Source organism: Acomys russatus, chromosome X (genome assembly GCF_903995435.1).
Source record: "Acomys russatus chromosome X, mAcoRus1.1, whole genome shotgun sequence".
Classification (NCBI taxonomy): Eukaryota; Metazoa; Chordata; class Mammalia; order Rodentia; family Muridae; genus Acomys; species Acomys russatus.
Genome location: NC_067169.1, coordinates 88,175,888 through 88,197,472, shown reverse-complemented (window position 1 = coordinate 88,197,472; position 21,585 = coordinate 88,175,888). Strand labels below are relative to the sequence as shown.

Here is a 21,585-nt window from a genome sequence, read left to right as displayed (position 1 = left end):
AGACATTTAGTCAAAGGAATTTTACTGTTGTCATTAAGGAAGAAATATGTTTTCACAAAAATGAAATGACGTGGCAACCATAGTCTGGAAATTAATTGACATGGCTTCTTAGCATTTAGTTGTTTTCAGTTTTTACACTACATGCACCCCACAGGCTGTCATTACAGAAGAAATCATCTTGGAATGCTTACCCTCACTGTGGCACTACCAATCTAACAGCCTCATGTTCTGTAGAAGGGCAAACACACTACTCACATTCTTTCTCTAAGGCCTGGAGATCTACCACAATAATTTAGATTGCCTACTAGGCAACTTCAATTCATTCTCTTTTTCTCATTTGTTCACTACTTTGATCAGAAGTGTAATCCCGTTCTGATTCCCCCCCCCCCCAAAACATTTTCTACTTATTATCAGGAGCATGTTTAGAAACCTGGGGCAGATGAAATGCCTGACAACTTATATGTTTTCAGTCTTTCTCCATGTTCCTAAAGAAATTGATGTTAGGAGATATATATCAATGAACTCATAAGTATATACTTTTATGTGAAATTTAAAACACCAACATGTGTGTGAAGTAGTGGAGGCTTTCTGAGCTTTCTGATTGCCATTGACACAGTTATGCTACATTAACAGGCAATGACAATATTGGCCGCTGCAGCAGATATTCACGATTAAAAGAACACACTACTAAAAGTTAAAAAAAAAAATTCCTAAACATAGGATTTTAAATGATGCAAAAGGCCATGAAAGCAGTTTGTAAGTCCAAAGGTTTTCCTAAGTATTCTCAAATTAGACTATGCAGCTGACCATCTATGAATCAGGGTAAAGTTAATCATGATATTAAGTGACAGCTAGATGTATACATGTGATGTAACTTTGCAAGAGTCTTTGGGACGGTGTAGATGGCAAATCTGGAAGGAGAACTCAGCAGAGAGATAAAGTAGAAGTAGGTGCTGAGTAGCAGGACACAAACTCAACATTCCAGCTCTTGTCCATCTTACTTGAAATCCTCCTCATACTATTCCAAGTCTGCATTGAAATGTGTGGCAATGGCTGCTTAACTAATGGTACACTTTAAATTCTTGGTTGGTTGTGATGCTGAGTGTGTAAAATGGAGATTAAGAGAGCTCCACAGCTCTATTTTCAATATTGAAAGAAATCCTAAAATGTTTGATCAAAGGCCGTATCAGAGAGATTGAATGGTTGAATATTCTTTAGGCTGATGGTTGATGATTTTCTTCTGAGATTCAGCAGTATACTACATAGAAAAAATAAGTTTTTTAAAAAAAAAACAATAATGACAAACAATCTTTTTAAAATAATAAAAATGTGAAAGTATGTTTTAATGTTTCAAAATGATCAAGGAAGTTTAATTTATTATATGACTATATTTAATATTATTGTACATTATTTTATTACCATAATATCCTATTGTTCCCAATATATAAAGTTTTCATAGTTGCGTCATGGCTACCTAATGAGCTAATTAAGCATTTATTTCATTAGACATTAAACTTTCAAGGATACTCTGATAAAATAATCTCAACACAAATATTGTGTATCTTTATTTCTTGAAGGATTTCACTGCTATATAACTGAAGTGGCAAGATACTCTTTAATGATACTAATCAAATAGTGAGGAGACTAAGGAGCTATTAGACACCGGAACTTAATTATTGTTTTGCAGTAAGACCCAGCAAACTACAACCTTCAGTCTCAAACTTTGAACTATTTAAGAGCGGCTGAAGATACTTCATGTCAGTTGTTCTACCCTAAATTCTGTCTGTGTTTGTGCTTCCTTTATTTGGAAGCATACATGGCTCTTATTTGGAGAAAATAAAATGAAACATGAAGGTGCTGAGGATTCACATAAGTTTCAGACTATTATTGAAATTTGGATATTTATTACCCTAATTAAAAAATATTTCTAAATAGTTAAATTCCAAAGAATAGTAAGAACACTGCAAGCCTAACAGAATTTTACAGTTCATTTTTCAGAGGGAAAATCTACTGTCTTCTGTAAGCCACAGTGAGAGTCAGTGCTCATATTTCTTAAATCCCGAGTGGATTAATAACATATCATCACAGCGTAAAATTAGGAAAACATTTTTTTGCAGTGCTGGAGATTGAACCTAATGCTTTGTATATGCTAAGCACATGCTCTATTGCACTCCAGGATGTTCAGTTTTTATTTCTGTTGCTGGAGAAATAGAAGTGCTGTGTATTTCCTTCCCTTAATCTATGAGAGTTTCTCTGGAAATTGGAGGGGGAAATTGGTTGGTACCAATAACAGTTGACATTGACATATTATTATCCTATTCATAATGATGCTATGCAGACATTATTACATAAAGCCTTTAAGCCAAAATATCAGTTATCATTCTCTTTCCTGTGAATTCATACTGCACCAAAGCCTGTCATGTTATCACCTGAAAAAGTCAACACTGTTATCCATAATAACTCTACACGGCAGGAGAAAAAAACCAAATGACAACAGAGGAAGGGTTAACAGACCTTCCTCTGTGGTGAGGATAGAAAAATCCTGTCAGTGTTGGCTTAAACACTCCAAATCCTACCTTGATATTGCAACCTTATTCATCTTCCGACATTCAGGACATAAGTTGGGCTTGCTGCTGTAGATGATAGGTGCTATTAGGAGAGAAATTATGTGCACATAGGAAATATTTTTTCATTTCTCCAAAGGACCAGAAGAACGAGTTTAGTGAATGAAAAGCATATTTAAATATCCTATGGTCCTACCTCCTCAAAGTATAGAAAAAAAAATCCCCTACCTATAATGTAGGGTAGGGAGTTGTACATGATTTCCCGATGGAAAGGTGCCAAAAATTATACTGCTTTAAAAGGTCGTGTGTGTGTGTGTGTGTGTGTGTGTGTGGTGTGTGTGTGTGTGGTGTGTGTGTGTGTGTGTGTGGTGTGTGTGTGGTGTGTGTGTGTGTGGTGTGTGTGGTGTGTGTGTGTGGTGTGTGTGTGTGTGTGTGGTGTGTGGTGTGTGTGTGTGGTGTGTGTGTGTGGTGTGTGTGTGGTGTGTGTGTGGTGTGTGGTGTGTGTGTGTGGTGTGCGTGTGTGTGTGTGGTGTGTGTGTGTGTGGTGTGTGTGTGTGTGTGTGTGGTATGTGTGTGGTGTGTGTGTGGTGTGTGTGTGTGTGTGTGAGTGAACCATAGATGCTGCATAAGAAGTGAAGAAATGATTTTCTGTGGGGCATGTTAATTGTTCTTTCTCATTGTCTGTACATGCATAATCAATTCCAGGTGACAGTTCATGTATACTGCATTAGTGTTTTGGTTGTCAGAGTATATGACTTACATATATGTATGTATGTATGTATACCATATATGTGTATATATAGAGAGAATTCTTCATGAAAAAAATAAGTCCATCTTGATCCCACATCTTTTTTTCACCACTCTTTTATGTGAGGTCACGATTGTCTGCAACAAACTGGGAGTGCAGATATTACTCACTGCGCAACATTTTCTTCCCCCTCCCTGCAACGTTTTAGCTCAATCCCATTTCTCCCCTACCAGACGTTTTCCTTGTTTAGCCTATCTAGAAGGTATATGGTAAGTGGCATATAATATTAAGGGAATCAGCTAAGGATTCCTTGGATGGAACTTATATGGATAAATATTAATGAAGAATCTGCCAGGTACTGGCAGTGATTCCGAACTAAATTAAATATCCTCTAACTGCTGAGTGTCTCCTGCTGTTTTTTTGGAGGGTCGCTGTCACTTAAAATAAGGGGTCTCAAACACAGTGTGAAGTGTTTGTCACCTTACTTGCCTGCTACCACCTAACAGGAAGCAAGACGCAAAGGGCTTGGCGCAGAAAAGAAACAAGACACATAGACATGTTTTGCAATGACGAACTTTATGTCGCACCAGGAACCAGGAACCGGCAACCTGTTCATGTTTAGCAATTCCGTGGCATGCTGTTAACACTGCTTGTCAGGTTAAGCTGAGCAAAGAAACCTGGATAAGAGGCAGGGTTGGAGAATTTTCCACAATCCTTTTCAAAATATAAAACTGTCACCAAATGACTTTAGGTAAGCTAATAAAAAAAGGCTCGCTGGATACCCATATACTATCCTCTTAAACTTACGTGACCATCAGTAACGCTGTTCAAATTCAGCCCGCAGCTGTTAGACCAAGATACAGGTCCGCAGTGTGTTATCTCCCAGAGTTACGTGGGTTCATTGAGACCCGCCGAAAATGAGGGTAGGTTTCAATGAAAACATAATACAGATCATTTGCTGTCTCTCTCCTCAGCCCCCCCCCCCATTACTTCAAGCCCCGAGCCCCCTCCCACTTGATCCGAGTCCGATTCCTTAATAAGGTGAACAGTTTATATCCCCCCCACTGGATTGCACCTTCCTCAGCCCAACCCCTGGACCAGAGACCCTGCGCTTAGTTTTACTCCTCCCCCTTCCCACCCCTCCATGCCCTCCTCCTCCTCCCCTTACTTCTAGAGACCCCACCCCAGCCTTACTCTCACAGCTTTCCCTGAGTGCGAGGGTCTCTAGATCCTTGCCTCCCTCTAGCATCTACATTTCGAGTCTGATCCTTCAACCTCCTAGAGACTCTGGGCCTCCTTTAGTGAGACCTATGTTCTTGTCTCCTTCCAGAGACCCCCGCCTCCCCACGATCTGAGCGCTCCGAGTCGCTCCCCACCATCCTCACGAACCAGTGCGGGTCCCGCAGGCTGCAACCACCCGGGACAGATAAGCTCCCCTACTTCATCCTCCGCTGGAATCATTAGGGTCTCATCTGGCAATGCCGCCCGGGGGCTCCAACTTACCGCTTGCGTCCGGGAGGAAGACCAGGCAGGTCGCCGCGGCGGCAGCTAGACGGGAAACGGACTCGGCTGCAATCGCCCAGCGGAGCCCGCGGCAGTCAGTGCGCTGCTCTGAGCTGCGCGCCGCAGATGGAAAGAAGGATGGAGGGAGCTCGGCGCGAAGGACAGCGCCGGCAAGTCGACCTCCTGTGGGCAACCTGCGCCCCCCGGAAAGGTTTGGCTGGTATTGTTTCACTATCCTACTCTAGCATAGTAACTGACACCTCCAGCATCTCCGCGCCAATCGCTTCTTCTTTCTTCTTTGAAGGCCCCTAACTAACTACACTATTCTAAGCGGACGAAGACCACCACCGGAGCACCACGACGATCTCCACGACGCCGACGACAAACGATGTGCAGAAAGAAGGAAAGTTCATATGCAATAGAAAGGTAAGGGATAGACAGGCCAAAGGAGCAACCAAGATTAACAATCTTGCTGCTCCAAGGGCTCAATCATTAAGATCAGTGCAGCCAAGGAAGCTTCCTCGGTGAGCACCAGAGCGCCTACCCAGAGCCGGTGAGGCTGCACAGGGCTCTTAGGCAAAACCAGGGATGAGGGGAGGAGTCACGAGGAGCCAAGAAGAGCCAATCAGTACTCAGGGTTACACTGCTCCAGGCCTGTTTGGACCAGAATCTTAGTGCGTCTGGAATCTGCTGGCAGGGGGCCCTCAGACCTTGTGGCGTAGGTGGGAAAGTGATTAACTTGATCTATAAGGCAGGCACAGGGACTCAGGGAAACTGAGGTCATCCATGACACCAGACAGGGGATGGAGAAAATCTCACGATTGACCCTCAAAGATACAAAGTTTAAGCACATACTGCAGAGTGGGGCCAGGGGACAGAGACACAGACAGACAGAAACAGAGAGGGAGAGACAGAAAAACAGACACAGCGACACAGAGATGGCAAGAGAGGCAGAGATGGAGAGAGACAGAGAAACAGACAAACGCACACAGAGGCAGAGACAGAGAGAAAGACAAACACATAGAGAGACAGAGACAGAGACAGACAGACAGACAGACATACAGAGAGAAAGACAGAGACTTTAGTTCCAGGAGCACATTTTCAAAGTCTTATAATCTCACAGACTCTTGAAACTCTCACATAGGGTCTCCATTCTGACTCTCCCTTTTCCCTCTTCCCTCCATCAGGAACAACTGACTCATTGACAGGATCAAACAGTAGGCCACCACCGTGTTCTATAGCTGGCTTCCTTACCCTTGGCCTTCCTCTTAAACTCAAAGGGAGAAGAGAAAACCCTTGGTGTTCACGACCTAACGAGGCAGTTTTTAATTCCCTCTTGATGTCACTGCACACACGCTGCTAAGAGCTTAGAAGTAAACCTTGAAGGTAGCTAATTCATTTTTCCTCTGGGAGCTGAAAATATCTCCAACAGAGTTCAGGAGACACAGTTAGTTGCCCACCCTCAGCAAGGGCTATCAAGGCATAAACACAAAAAAGTAAGGTCAGGGAAGAAAAAAAGCTCCCCTTTGACAACTGCCTCTACACTCAGCTGCAACCGGGTAAGCCGAATTCTTCACCACTAACACTCAAGTAGGCAGGTGGCTGCTGTGTCCAAGCGGCAGCACAGAGGTTGATCTAGCCACCTGGCCAAGATGCTTCAGCAACATCAAAGCCAAGGCTAAGAGAGAGAGGATATAGGGAGTTCTATTGAGACAGAATGAATACAGGTGGTGGTGGTGGTGGTGGTGGTGGTGGTGGTGGTGGTGGTGGTGTGTGTGTGACATGTGTTACTGCAACAGGGACAGCTGCTTGGAGAAGTAAAGACTGTTTTCCAAGGTAGCCGGACAGAATAAGAGACCTTCGGACCTAAGGGACTGAGCAGTGGTTATATACAAGGAATGGCAAAGGGTCCGTGTAGTGACTTGAAGGATCAAACTGAGAAAGGTGCATCCACCTGCAAGCATAGAACTGTTGACCCTAGTATCTATGGAAGCTGGAGATGGAGGAAAAGTTGGCAGAGATGAGAAGGGTTAGGTCTCTTCCTTATTCTGGATTCCCTGGTGCCAAATACTTCTCTTTATGCCTCTAGATTTGTAAGAGGAGCTCTAACTGTATTGTAGGAAAGACACCTGAGGATCGCGTTTCTCCCCATCTTTAATGAATTCAAACACTTTGCAAGACTTTGGAATTTAATTTGGCAATGAACATACTGTCCACCACCTTTTTTTTTTCCTCTGCAAGGAAAAGCCTTATCACAGTTTGTCTGAAGCATCTGTTGAATGCTTCTATAGGACGATTGCCACACAGGTGGAGGTACAGCGCTGCCAAGTACGCAGACTGCTCCACACTTGCATCTGTAGGACCGCTTTGTTAGTGAAAAGTATTTGATAAATACCAAAGAGAAAAACGTATGTCTTCTCTCTAAATACTCAAGCACTTGTCTTTTCAAACTCCCCACATGTCTTTATTTTTTTTAATGCTTGTGAATACGGAATGCTTTCATATTTTTTTTTCCTAGCACGACTTTCTGTTGACTGTGTTGGAGGCTGAGACGTTTTTAATCACTTCAAAATTGTAAATATAAACCTCTATGGCATATTCACCATGGAATATCTCACTGTGGTCTGGAAGAAAGATGCCATCAACCAAAACCTCATCTCTTTTACCAGTTCCTGAAGAAAGGGGCTTGGAGAAATTGATCACAACAAATGCAATTATGAGGACAAAGATAACGAGGATTATAGTTATTTTCTCCCCAATAATTTGCTCTTTTGGCTATTCTTTCCATCCTGGGGAAAAACCAAAGTTTGGACAAGAGATAAGAAGCAAAGCCCACCTTGTGTGGGGATAGACAGGGCAATATTGTAAAGCTCTCTCAGGCTTAGCAGTTTGAGTAGCCTGACAACCCGCCTGTGAGCTTGCCTTTGAGCGGCGCTCTAGCCACGGCGGGGAGCCGGCGCTGCTGAGCCGGAGCTCGATACAGCTTGGTTCTGAGAGCTGGTTTCAACCAGGACCAAGCAATTCAGCTTTCCCGGCGTCTATGGCACATCCCTCCAGTCTCGACTTCTGTAGGTAGCTGCTTAGCTGACAGTGGGTGATCTGATGAGTTTTGCGGAATTGGGAAACACTGGCGAGGGGGAATAAATATATAGCGGGCAGACATTTAGGACACACGTTAAATTTGGAGACAGATTCTATACAAGTTCTCGGTTTTACATGCTCGGTTTTACAAGTTTTTCAGGCTTCTAAGGCGGACAGAGGGATTAGCCTGGGTTTTCATTGTTTTCTCAACAGGTCTTCAAGTCTAGGGAAGTGGTCTTTGGGGGGAGGGGGGATCATTTAGATCAGTTCCTCTAGTTTGATGCAAATACTTACTGATCCCAGGAACAGAAAGGGTCCCTAATACTCCCTGCTGAGTTTATTCGTAGGGGGATTTCTTTCCTCTGCTATGCATATCTTTCTAAGACTATTGATGTAAAAATTCGGGAAGAATATAAAGAAATTTGTTACTAAATTGAAAAAGTCCATCATATGAAATTTTGAGACCTTTCTTATAAATTCCAACCATTGACAGATTACTAGTCATTACTATTTCACTTCTTGACCAGAGAAACCTATATTGCAAACATATCCCAAATGATCATAAGACAGATTTTAAAAAGAATACCCCAATTCTAGCAGGTAGTTACCTCCATAAATCTAAAGAAGTCAAACCAAATTTCCTGGGGTGGATTTTTCCCTTGTTTATGAGAGGATAAGATGCAAGGCATTCTGACAATCCTTCTACCTACATATATTTTATGCTTTAAAGCAAATTTTAATAGCTAGAGTGGTTTTTTAAAATTTCTTTAGTGGCATCACATAGTATTTCTGGCATTTTATATTTTTTTGCTTAACCAGGAAAAAAAAGTCCGGCCTCAGATCCATAGTACACATTATTGAGTATGAAATGTCTAAAGATAATCTTTTATAATATTAACACAGCCAGTGTCTCTATATTTGCTCATTCATAGTCACTGAGGGATAAAATATATCCTACAGAAACAGTGTATTATACGTGAAGCCTTTTAAAATTTGGTTAGGATTCTTTTTCTTTTTTTTTTAATGAACATCAGCTTTAGAACTCTATTGCTTTGTAGGAAGGCAGGGGGCAGTCTCTGATCATGCCTTTTGGATAGATCTTCAATTTAAGAGAAAAGCAACAATTAAGTATCTTCCTGTGACACACTCACTGAATGGAGAAGAAAATTTTAAAGTTTTTTGAGTGGTGTGGAAAGGCAATCACATATTTTTTCCCATTTCACAGACAAAAACAGAAGGTGTTCTGATTAAAAATCTGTGCTCCTTTTTTTTTCAGGAAATCTTATTGAATGAATTTAACCTTATCTAATATTCTAGCAATCAAATAAGTAGTGGGGCTGCTAATAGTACTGTATTTATTTATTTCATACTAGAGATTGGGGTTCACATAACCCAAGCTAGCTTCAATATTGTTTTTCAACAAAGGAGGGTCGTGGACTTCTGATCCTCTTGCCTCAATGTATATATTTAAAAACAACAAATTATGCATGTAAATTTGAAGGTAAAAATCTAGAAACTTCAAGGACAAAAAGCTAGAAACGATCATTTCCTACATAAATATGCACTTTCTTGGAGCACATTCCTGTTACGATGAATGCATTTTAGGTCATGGGCATGGATTTTGTCATAACCTTTTGTAGTAAGAAAGGAGGAGAATGAGATGCAATTAGCATCTTTCATTTAAATTAATCTAAGATTTAAAAATTCAAGTGGTTAGTGATTTTTCTTTTAGCCCTCTCTGTTGACTAACAGTAGTGCTACCTGTATACCCTATTTTTACTCTTTCAGAATAGCTTGATCTCTAATCTCCATTCCTACATCAATTGAACATTTTACCATGTAACTAAAGGTTGGAGAATTATGTATAGAGTAATGAATTTCACTTTCTTGATCTCAAGAAAGTGCAAGCCAGTGACATGTTGAGATAAATTATATGAGGAACTAAGGTCTTATGTCCTCTGGGTATCATGATTTTCTATGGCCCGGAAACCAGATATTTGAAGGATTTTCTTGCCAACAGGGAACTTATTTGTTTTGCAAGGTCACTATTCATTTCATATTATAACTTATTCCTTAGTGTTTAGCAAAGTGCTTGACACATAGCCAACATTCAAGAGCATAATACTAAAATTAGTGGTGACGTCCAGGTTCTGGCTTAATTGAAGTTTTTTTTTTTTCATTCATAATTGACTCCAGGTTGAATGAGCCTTTTCAGGATGAAGTGAGTTGTTCAATATCAGCATGTCCCACCATAACATGGTTAATCTCTTAGGGAATGTGTTAAGTGGAGAGTGATATGGAAAGAAAAAAAAACACATTGCCAATGACACAGTTTATGCTGTTTTAGATCCTAAATTTTGGAATATCCATAAATGATATTTCAGTCTAGCCATAAAGGAATGCAAAGAATACATTTTCTGTCAAAAGAAGATCAAGAAAATTATGCATTGTATATCCATCAAAGATTATATATTAGCATTTGTAGAGGAAAAAGAAAAACACCTTCTATGCAATTCCTGGAGCATTGTTGGTGAGCTTGATACATTCATTAGACTCCTAATTCCATGGAAAATGTGTTCTTGGAAGCTTGCTGTCATGGAAACCAAAACTATTATATTGAGATGCCATCATTAGTTACAAGTATAGAATGTTCTATAAAATGATCACATCCAAATATAGTTCATAATTAAAAGACATAAATGTCTCTGATGGAGTTGAAGATCAGATAGTTTAGTTTTACAATTAAGCTTAGTTGTTTAGGAATTAAGATGTTTTTAGGTCTAGATAGATGTTTTAAGTTGATAAAGATGAAATATGATAGATATTGATTTACATTCAGCATTTTAGGCACACCAAGATAGGAAAGATGTTTTCAAGGTTGTCAAATACAAATAGCCAAAACACTATGAATGTAACATTTATAGAATTCCTGATTGCTTCATGGTTCATAGTTTAATATATATATATATATATATGTGTGTGTGTGTGTGTGTGTGTGTGTGTGTGTGTGTGTGTGTATGATAATATAAATGTACATATAAAAAAGAAAAATAAAAAATAATTTTAAATTGTTTAAAAATAAATAAAATCACCATGGAAACATAGAAAAAGACATAAATAAAACATAACTGTGGAGAATTTGATACTTACATACAAATTGAATATTATCTTTAAACCAATGTTTCTAAACCTGTGGGTTGTGACCCTTTGGGTCAAATAACCATTTCACAGGAATGACCTTAAGCCCATCAGAAAACACAGTTATTTACATTATGATTCATTGTAGTAGAAAAATTATAGCTATAAAGTCACAACGAAAATCATTTTATATTTGAGGTCACCCACCACAACATGAAGAACTGAATTAAAAGATCACAACATAAAGAAGGTTCATAAAATGAAAACAAAGTTTAGTTTGGCTTAGTCTATAATGCATGTCTATGAACTTAATATTATTCAGTATTTTTGCATAAGACTCTTGAAATTTGCAGAAAGATGTGTTCCAACCCTACAAATTTAGACAGAGAATACACAGAAGCACAGCTAGAGATGTGTTGGGCAGCTTTTATTTCCCAGCTCATCATTTTGTGTGTCTTTACAAATTGGCAGGGGTTTCAGGTTAACTATAAAGAAACCTTTGAACCAAGTTCTACTGATACTATTGTTTTTGCCAGAAGTGCTGTAATTTACCAAAATGTGATAAATTGGACTGAATAAAAGGTTACAGAATATGTTCAGGTCAAGTTTTAAAAGTATGGTTGAGGTTTGAAAATATGCGACTCATCATGTTGTCTTTGTATAAGTGAATGAATTTTTCTTTTGTTTACTTAGCTCGATTCCAAGGAGTGGAATAGCTGGGTCTTGAGGAAGCCCTATTCCCAGTTTTCTGAGATAGCACCAGATAGATTTCCAAAGTGGTTGTACTAGTTTGCATTCCCACCAGGAATGAAGGAGTGTTCCTCTTTCTCCACATCCTCGCCAGCATGTGGTGTCAGTTGAGTTATTGATCTTAGCCATTCTGATGGGTGTAAGATGGAATCTCAGTGTCGTTTTATTTGCATTTCTCTGATGACTAAGGAGGTCAAGCATTTCTTTAAGTGTTTCTCAGCCATTTGATATTCTTCTGTTGCAAATTCTCTGTTTAGTTCTGAGCCCCATTTCTCTATTGGGTTATTTGGTTTGGTGGTGTTTAATTTCTTGAGTTCTTTATATATTTTGGATATTAGACCTTTGTCAGATGAAGATCTCTTCCCAGTCTGTAGGCTGTTGCTTTGTTCTCTTGACGGTGTCACCTGCCTTACGGAAGCTTCTCAGCCTCATGAGGTCCCATTTATTAATTGTTGACGTTAAGGCCTGGGTTGTTGGTGTTCTGTTCAGAAAGTTGTCTCCTGTGCCTATGTATTCCAGACTCTTCCCCACTTTTTCCTCTAACTGGATTAATGTCTCTGGTTTTATGTTGAGGTCTTTAATCCACTTGGACTTGAGTTTTGTGCATGGTGACAAATAGGGGTCTAATTGCATTTTTCTACATGTAGACATCCAGTTAGTCCAGCACCATTTGTTGAAGATGCTGTCATTTTTCCATTGAATGGATTTGGCTTCTTTGTCAAAAATCAAGTGACCAAATGTGTGTGGATTCATCTCTGGGTCTTCAGTTCGATTCCATTGATCCACCAGCCTGTTGCTGTGGCAGTACCATGCTGTTTTAATTACTGTTGCTCTGTAGTACAGCTTGAGGTCAGGTATGGAGATTCCTCCAGAGGATCTTTTATTGTATAGGATTGTTTTTGCTATTCTGGGCTTTTTGTTTCTCCATATGAGGGTGAGAATTGTTCTTTCAATATCTTCAAAATATTTTGTAGGTATTTTGATAGGGATTCCATTGAATCTGTAAATTGCTTTTGGTAAGATGGCCATTTTTACTATGTTGATTCTCCTTATCCATGAACAAGGTAGATCCCACCATCTTCTGATGTCATTTTCAATCTCTTTCTTCATAGATTTAAAGTTTTTTTTTCAAATAGGTCTTTCATTTGCTTGGTTAGAGTTATTCCTAGATATTTTATATTGCTTGTGGCTATCGTGAAGGGAGTAATTTTCCTAATTTCTTCCTCTGCCTGTTTGTCATTTGTATATAGGAAAGCTATTGACTTTTTTGAGTTTATTTTGTATCCTGTCAATTTGCTGAAGGTGTTTATCAGCTGTAGGAGTTCTCTGGTGGAATTTTGGGGGTCACTTATATACACTATTATATCATCTGCAAATAGGGATAATTTGACTTCTTTCTTTCCCATTTGGATCCCCTTGATCTCCTTTTGATGTCTTATTGCTCCGGCTAGAACTTCAAGAACTATATTGAAGAGATATGGGGAAAGTGGGCAGCCTTGTCTGGTCCCCGATTTTATTTTATTTTATTTTATTTTATTTTAATTAATTTATTCTTGTTACATCTCAATGTTTATCCCATCCCTTGTATCCTCCCATTCCTCCCCCCCCCCATTTTCCCATTATTCCCCTCCCCTATGACTGTTCCTGAGGGGGATTACGTCCCCCTATATATTCTCATAGGGTATCAAGTCTCTTCTTAGCTAGTTGCTGTCCTTCCTCTGAGTGCCACCAGGTCTCCCCCTCCAGGGGACATGGTAAAATGTGAGGCACCAGAGTATGTGAGAAAGTCGTATCACACTCTCCACTCAACTGTGGAGAATATTCTGACCATTGGCTAGATCTGGGAAGGGGTTTAAAGTTTACCTCCTGTATTGTCCTTGGCTGGTGCCTTAGTTTGAGCGGGACCCCTGGGCCCAAATCTGCCTATCATATTGTTCTACTTGTAGATTTCTAGGACCCTCTGGTCCCCGATTTTAGAGGGATTTCCTTGAGTATCTCTCCATTTAATTTAATGTTGGCTGTTGGTTTGCTGTATATGGCCTTTATCAAGAAATTTCAATAGTTATTATTCTGTGGGGCTGAGGAGATAGTTCAGTATGTAATAAGAACATTACACCAAAAGTATGAGGACTGTAGTTTGGATATTAGCACCTACATAAAAAGATGGATATGCTGGCATGTATGCCTGTGATCCCAGCTCTGTGACTGGCAGAGACAAGAGGAACTCTGGGACTTTCTGACCATCAGCCTAAATCTCAAAAGAATGTAGTGGAGAGTGACAGGAAGAACACAAGATGTCTTTCTCTGGACTCTACAAAAGCACCTGCACACAAGTGTACCACACACCATACACAAATACACCACATGGACACACATGATTAAAATTTATAGACTACTTACTTTTCATTATTCATTCATTGTTGCAAGATTTTTACAAGATAGACTTTAAATTAGCATTCAAAACTAACTTCTACAAGTCAGTAAATAATTTTATGACCACATAAAGATGAGTTACAGTAAGTAAAGTTACTTGTTCAGAATCATATAATGTTAAGCATAGCTTAGAGAGCTGTTTCTTGATTTCCCAGAGGCTGCAAGGAACACAGTGAACATTAAGTAGACACATTTTGTAACACCAATTCACCTGGGATCCTAAAACATGAAAAGTATTAAAGAGCTCTTTAAATTAGAATTTGTAATTTAAAGATGAAAAACAGCTTGAATATTATTAACAGTTGCCTTATAGATGGGATAACAAAGACAAAAGTGCATTAAGCTTATCATTATGCTTGCAATATGGGGTTTTCTCCTCCTAAAATATCCTCTGTTGAGAATTTTCGTACTTTTGAAAAAGTCACCTTTCTCCGTTAGGCAGTCATTAGATTAGAGTATAAATAAGGCAGCCTACATTTCATTGTAAAATGCTATCTATCAAAAATCTTGAGCATAAAATTTTAATCAATAGTCACTCTCAATATCCAACTAACACAGTTATGTTAGTTTTTCTTTGTTGTTATCTAATCTTTCTCTGATAAATAACATGAGAGACTGAATTGAGCTAATCCATATATCATGTCAGACCATCTCTACAGAAGTGAGGATTTCTCAAAGGTCTTCACATCTACTGCCTCTTAAAAATCAGTGTATTGGAAGATTATAGATATAGCAAAAATGATCAAACTGCTATTAAAAACACACTACCACCACTACCTTAAACATCAAAACAGCCTCATCATTTGGTCCTCCACCATCAGAATTCTAACGAGTAGGAATTACTTAGCTGATTTACAAGCACCAAACACCTATTGACAGAAACTTTAATCATTTTATCAGTTTTGATTTTTGTTTCTTCTCATTATGATATATCTTCATAAAATTTAGATCTGCATTATTCTTCAGCCAAAATAATCAGCTTACTGATTTCTGCAAGAATATTGGAAATAGACTAACTGAAAGGATATTTTTCCATGTAGCCTATGATGCTATTAACCAGACTCAGTTCACAGATGTTTCAATGAGGTTGCCAAACTAAACAGATTTTACCATGACATCAAACTGATCTTTTTCCTCACCAATAAATGTGAAGTGCTCTATCTTCTCAGGATTTAAAGGCAAAAGCAAGTTAAGTCACTGTGATGCTCTTAAAGCAAATTATAGAAAAGTGTGCAGTTTAGAATTTTTTTACTACCAAAAACATATTAATACACATAGACCAACACATATAGAAAACCTTCATCTCTACAAGCAGAGCTTAATGAAGCAAAAGCCTACATAGCAATGACTATTTGCCTGCCTAATATCATCTAATAATAACCCAATATTGCTTTAAAATGGCCAAAGATAAGCTTTATTTTCTTTACCCTTTACTTTTTCTAAAAATATCCATAACTAATGTTTTTGGTTTGTTCTATTCTGGAGACCAGTCTTAGCTTCCAGAGTTTAGGTTCTGAGAGAGGAAGGGACATTGGCATTAAGTGAAGACTCTGACCACTTGTTGACTTTCAAGCAAGTGGACCTGAATAGCTCAATCCTTCTTTATTTATACAATCCTGCTTGCCTGATCAGTGGCATCATTTTATTTTATTTTATTTAAAGAAATCTTAACATCAACATTAAATAAGCCCCATCATTACAAAAGGACCCCAATAATTTTCCTTCTTCTTCCCCTATCACTGAGTCAATCAATCCTCAACTATATTTTGTACTATAAAACACAATTTTAGCAAGCCAAAAATGTCTAGCCAGGCATGTCCTGTGAATATGAGCACATATCTTTGCTGGCAGTAAATGCAGTTACATAGTTATGCAATGTGAGAGACAGGTTAACCATTTGTGGGTATAAGTGCATTCATGAAATAGCATCCTACTGTCACAGTGCTTTTTAAATTGTGGACAAAACATGCCCACTTTACCAAGCAATCTTTTCTGATATGCACCTATTAATTTCTGATATCATCTTTCTAAGAACCATTATTTAAAGTTTCTATTGATCAAGCATAACTTCTCCACTTTTTAAATCTGTAGATCAGACACAGCTTCCCCAATTTTCAGTCTGTTGATCAGACACGGCTTCCTCTGAATAGTTGTGCAAGCAGGATCCGTTGCTGTCCACAACCGCCACAGGCTTACTCAATGTAACTGTAGCTGTTTGTCTAGGGACATGATTATGTGTCCAAAGGTATCCAGGATTAATGGTCACATCTGGAGGATCGATTGGGGCAGAGAGAGGAGAGGAGGGTTTTACTTTTCAAAATAGGACTGAGAAAAACATAGAATCATCCCCAGGGCTTTCAGTGTGTGTGGTTCTGGCCCTGCTTATGACAGACAAAGTGAAACTATATTCCTATGAGTATAAACAGCATAGCATAGCAAAAGTACAGAGAGCTGATAGCACATGCAATCTAGGTCATAAGCACAGAGGCCACCAAAATTCCCCAGAGGTCCTTTCCAGGTAGCAAAGGGTTTCCATGGGCTTTGCCAATTAGTAAAGCACTCATATGCTGTTCTCTGCAGATGCCTGCATTACCATTGTCAGTTTTACTTTTAGTTTCTGAAGTCCACAATTTATCCAAATGTCCTCAGTTTTCTTTATTTTTTCTCTTCTTTCCCATACTTCCTTTTTTTCTTTCTGCTCCCCTACTTCCTCCCAAATAGCCCCGTGTGTGTGTGTGTGTGTGTGTGTGTGTGTGTGTGTGTGTGTGTGTGTATTCCACTACCTCTCTATTTTCTCCCTCCCACTCCTTTAGATGTCTTCTTCCGTTTCATAGACATATTTCTACTATATGACACACACACACACACATATAATTTGTCTTTATGAGCCAAGTTTATTTTCCTAACATAAAAATCTCTGATTTTATTTATTTTCCTGTGAATGTAATAATTTCATTATTTATGGCTAAATAAAAGTTCTGTTGTATATATGTGCCAAAATTTCAGTTTCCTTTTATCTGCTGATGAGCATTTTGCTTCCACATCTTAGCTGTTATGAAGACTACAGCAATAAGAAATATGGGAATATTTATCCTGAATGCTGACTTGGAATCTTTCAATAATAACTGGGAAGTTTCGCTTTTAGTTTTCTGGAACCTTCGTGCTGATTCCCATAGTGGCTGTACCAATTTACATTCATCAGCAGTGTATAAAGTTTTCTCTTTCCCAGCATCCCTGATAGTATTTGTTGCTTTGTTTTTCTTTTTTAAAAGTGTGTGTGTCGGGAGGGTGGTGTATGTGAATTTCTGATTGGATGTATTAGATCCCCTGGAACTCAAGCTACAGGCAGCTATGAACTACTCAAATTCTAAAAAGAGTAGTCAGTATTTTGAACTATGAAGTCATCTCTCAGACCCTTGTTTGTTTTCTTGATGATAACTGAATCAGTTTGTATTTACTTTTAAGACATATATTGTGATACGTGTATCTTAAGATGTTTCATGCTTTTGATGATGTTTATTCTCAACCATTTTACTTTATTTTTTAAACTATTGTGAATAGTTTCTTTTGAGTTCAGAAATTCCAATAACATTCATCAAGAAGTAGAAAGAAAATATAAAACAATCCTAAAGCTCATATGAAACTACAAATGACCGTGTATTATTCAGGGTAAAAGCAACCCTAAGCAGAAGCAATGCTGCAGGCATCACAATCCCTGATCTCAAACTCTATTAAGGAGGTTAAATAATTCTGACTATCGTGAATAAAGCTGCTATGAACAGAGTTGTGATAGCCAGAATCTGGAAAAAACCTAGATGTCTTTCAGTCGAAGAATGGATAAAGAAACTGTGGTAATTTACAGTATGGAATACTACTCAGCTATTAAAAATAAGGAAATCTTGAAATTTGCAGGCAAATGGATGGTGCTAGAAATGATCATCCTGAGTGAGTTAACCCAGACCCAGAAAGAAACGCATCGTATATACTCACTTATAATCGAAGACTAGCCAAACAGGGATGCCCTCTGAGAGTCTTCACTCAGCGGAGGATTGGAACAGATGCTGGGACTTGATATTGGTACTCCAGGTGAGATAGATAAGGGAGGATGGGGAAATAGAAGGATCCAGTATGTCCTGGAACCCAGGACCTGGACCCAGGGTGACCTGTACAAATTGCTGTACCAACCAAGAACAATGCATGCAGTAAACCTAGATCCCCATTCAGATATAGCCAATGGACAGCACATTCTCCACGGTTGTGTGGAGAGCAGGGACTGACTCTGACATGAACTCTGGTGCCTCCTATTTGGCCACTTCTGCTTGGTGGGGAGGCCTGGTGGCACTCAGAGGAAGGGGATGAGACCTGATAGGCTGTGATCATATGGTGGGGAAGGAGGTCCCCTTCTGTCACAGGCCTAGGGGAAGGGAACAGGGTAAAAGAGGGAGGGAGGGAGGGAGGGGTGAAAGGGTAGATACAAGTGAGGGGAAAACAACCGAGATGTAATCTGAATAAATTATTTAAAATTTAAAAAGGAGGCTAAGTGATAAAAACAGTATAATACTGGTGCAAAGACAGGTGCAAAGCTGACACAGAGTAGAGGACAGAAAGATAAACTCACACAGCTTTGTCCCCCTAAACTTTGACAAACGTGTCAAACACTTACTATGCAAAAAAAGACAGCCTCTTCATGAAAGAACTTAGGTAAACTGAATATTCATGGTTTATATAGATTTTAGAAAAAATTATTTCTCCCCCTCCAATTTTAGTACAATGGCACTTATCCTGTGCTTTTATTATGTTTATGATACATTATTCTTTTATTTCTAGTTTCTTCAAGGATCTTTTGTTTTGTTTTTGTTTTTTAATTTATTTATTAATTCATTCATATTACATCTCAATTGTTATCCCATCCCTTGTATCCTCCCATTCTTCCCTCCCTCCCATTTTCCCCTTACTCCCCTCCCTTATGTCTGTGACTGAGGGGGATCTCCTCCCCCTGTATATGCTCATAGGGTATCAAGTCTCTTCTTGGTAGCCTGCTATCCTTCCCCTGAGTGCCACTGTGTCTCCCCATCCAGGGGATATGGTCAAATATGGGGCACCAGAGTTCATGTGAAAATCAGTCCCCACTCTTCACTCATCTCTTCAAGGATTTTTTTAACCATAAAGACAGGTTGACTTTTGTCAATGAATTTACTGAAGCTCCATTACTTTTGAATTTGAGAGTTTTGAAATTATGTTGATATATATGATTTGGAAATGTGTAAAATATTCTACACACAACTTAATTAATGTATAATTACATTAGGAAAAATTACTCTAAGTGATTTAGTGAACAAATCCAAAATTAATACAGAAACTGACTTGGCAATGTTAATTTGTTGGTTACATTTAGAATGGAAAAGAAGTTTAAAAGGTATTTTTTTTAATAGAAATGTCATCCTTGTCTTTCTGATGACAGTATGCCATGATTCAGTGATCTCAATACTGAAAATTTTTGGCATGTGTATTCATTTAAGTTTTTTCATTCATTCGGGAGGTGCATGCCACCCTTCAAAAATCAAATTTCTCCTTCTATCATGTAGTTTCTTGGATTGAACTCAAGTATCTAGGCTAGGTAACAACTTCCTTAAGCCAATTTGCTGGCACTGCATTGCTTTGTTTTTAACATTTATTATTATTAATATCACTGGTATTATTTTAGAATTTTATATATGAATATTGTATTTATGTCACTTCTACCTCATACTCTCCTTCCTCTAACTTTTCCCCTTAATCCTCTGTGATCTCAATTTCATGACCTGTTATTTTATTCTTATTCTAATTATTATTATTATTAAATATTTAATTGTCCCTTGTAGGTGATAGCTGGTAGTAATTGTAAGTCTGGACTCGAGCTTCCTTGATTTCATGAAGTTTCTTGTTAAATTCAGAAGTGGAATTTGAAATAGCTCAAAAAATGAAGTGTAGATTGTTTTTACCACTAAGATGCTAGATGTGTGTGTTTTTTTTTTTTTTTTTTTTTTTTTTTTTTTAATTTATTTTTTTTATTAATTTATTCTTGTTACATCTCAATGTTTATCCCATCCCTTGTATCCTCCCATTCCTCCCCCCCCATTTTCCCATTATTCCCCTCCCCTATGACTGTTCCTGAGGGGGATTACGTCCCCCTATATATTCTCATAGGGTATCAAGTCTCTTCTTGGCTACTTGCTGTCCTTCCTCTGAGTGCCACCAGGTCTCCCCCTCCAGGGGACATGGTCAAATGTGAGGCACCAGAGTATGTGAGAAAGTCGTATCACACTCTCCACTCAACTGTGGAGAATATTCTGACCATTGGCTAGATCTGGGAAGGGGTTTAAAGTTTACCTCCTGTATTGTCCTTGGCTGGTGCCTTAGTTTGAGCGGGACCCCTGGGCCCAAATCTGCCTATCATATTGTTCTACTTGTAGATTTCTAGGACCCTCTGGATCCTTTTATTTTGCTGTTCTCCCATGCGTCTCTCATTTAGAGTCCTAATAGGATGCCTTCCCCTCTGTCCCAGTTTCCTGGTAAGTGAAGGCTTTCGTGGGACATGCCCCTTGGGCTAGTATGCAGATATAAGTGAGTATATACCATTTGATTCTTTCTGCTTCTGGGTTAACTCACTCATTATGATCATTTCTAGCTCAATCCATTTATCCACAAATTTCGGGAATTCCTTGTTTTTAATAGCTGAGTAGTATTCCATAGTGTATATGTACCACAGTTTCTTTATCCACTCTTCTACTGAGGGACACTTAGGCTGTTTCCATGTTCTGGCTATTATGAATAAGGCTGCTATGAACATGGTTGAGCAAATTTTCTTGTTGTGTGCTGGAGCATCTTCTGGGTATATTCCAAGGAGTGGAATAGCTGGGTCTTGAGGAAGCCCTATTCCCATTTTTCTGAGATAGCACCAGATAGATTTCCAAAGTGGCTGTACTAGTTTGCATTCCCACCAGCAATGAAGGAGTGTTCCTCTCTCCCCACATCCTCGCCAGCATGTGGTGTCGCTTGAATTTTTGATCTTAGCCATTCTGATGGGTGTAAGATGGAATCTCAGAGTTGTTTTGATTTGCATTTCCCTGATGACTAAGGAGGTTGAGCATTTCTTTAAGTGTTTCTCAGCCATTTGATACTCCTCTGTTGAGAATTCTCTGTTTAGTTCCAAGCCCCATTTCTCAATTGGGTTATTCGGTTTGGTGGTGTTTAATTTCTTGAGTTCTTTATATATTTTGGATATTAGACCTTTGTCAGATGTAGGGTTGGTGAAGATTTTTTCCCAGTCTGTAGGCTGTCGCTTTGTTCTCTTGACAGTGTCTCCTGCCTTACAGAAGCTTCTCAGCC

General features: G+C 38.9%; 1 protein-coding gene across 2 annotated transcripts in view; it reads right to left on the bottom strand.

The window, feature by feature from the left end:
• The window catches only part of Htr2c (5-hydroxytryptamine receptor 2C), a 247,234-nt gene extending 241,840 nt beyond the window's left edge, over positions 1-5,394 (bottom strand). For both annotated transcript variants that reach the window (XM_051140859.1, XM_051140860.1), the window contains exon 1: positions 4,816-5,394. The gene's annotated coding sequence lies outside the window, so the exon portion shown is untranslated. The remainder of the gene's footprint in view (positions 1-4,815) is intronic.
• Between the last annotated feature and the right edge of the window lie 16,191 nt (positions 5,395-21,585).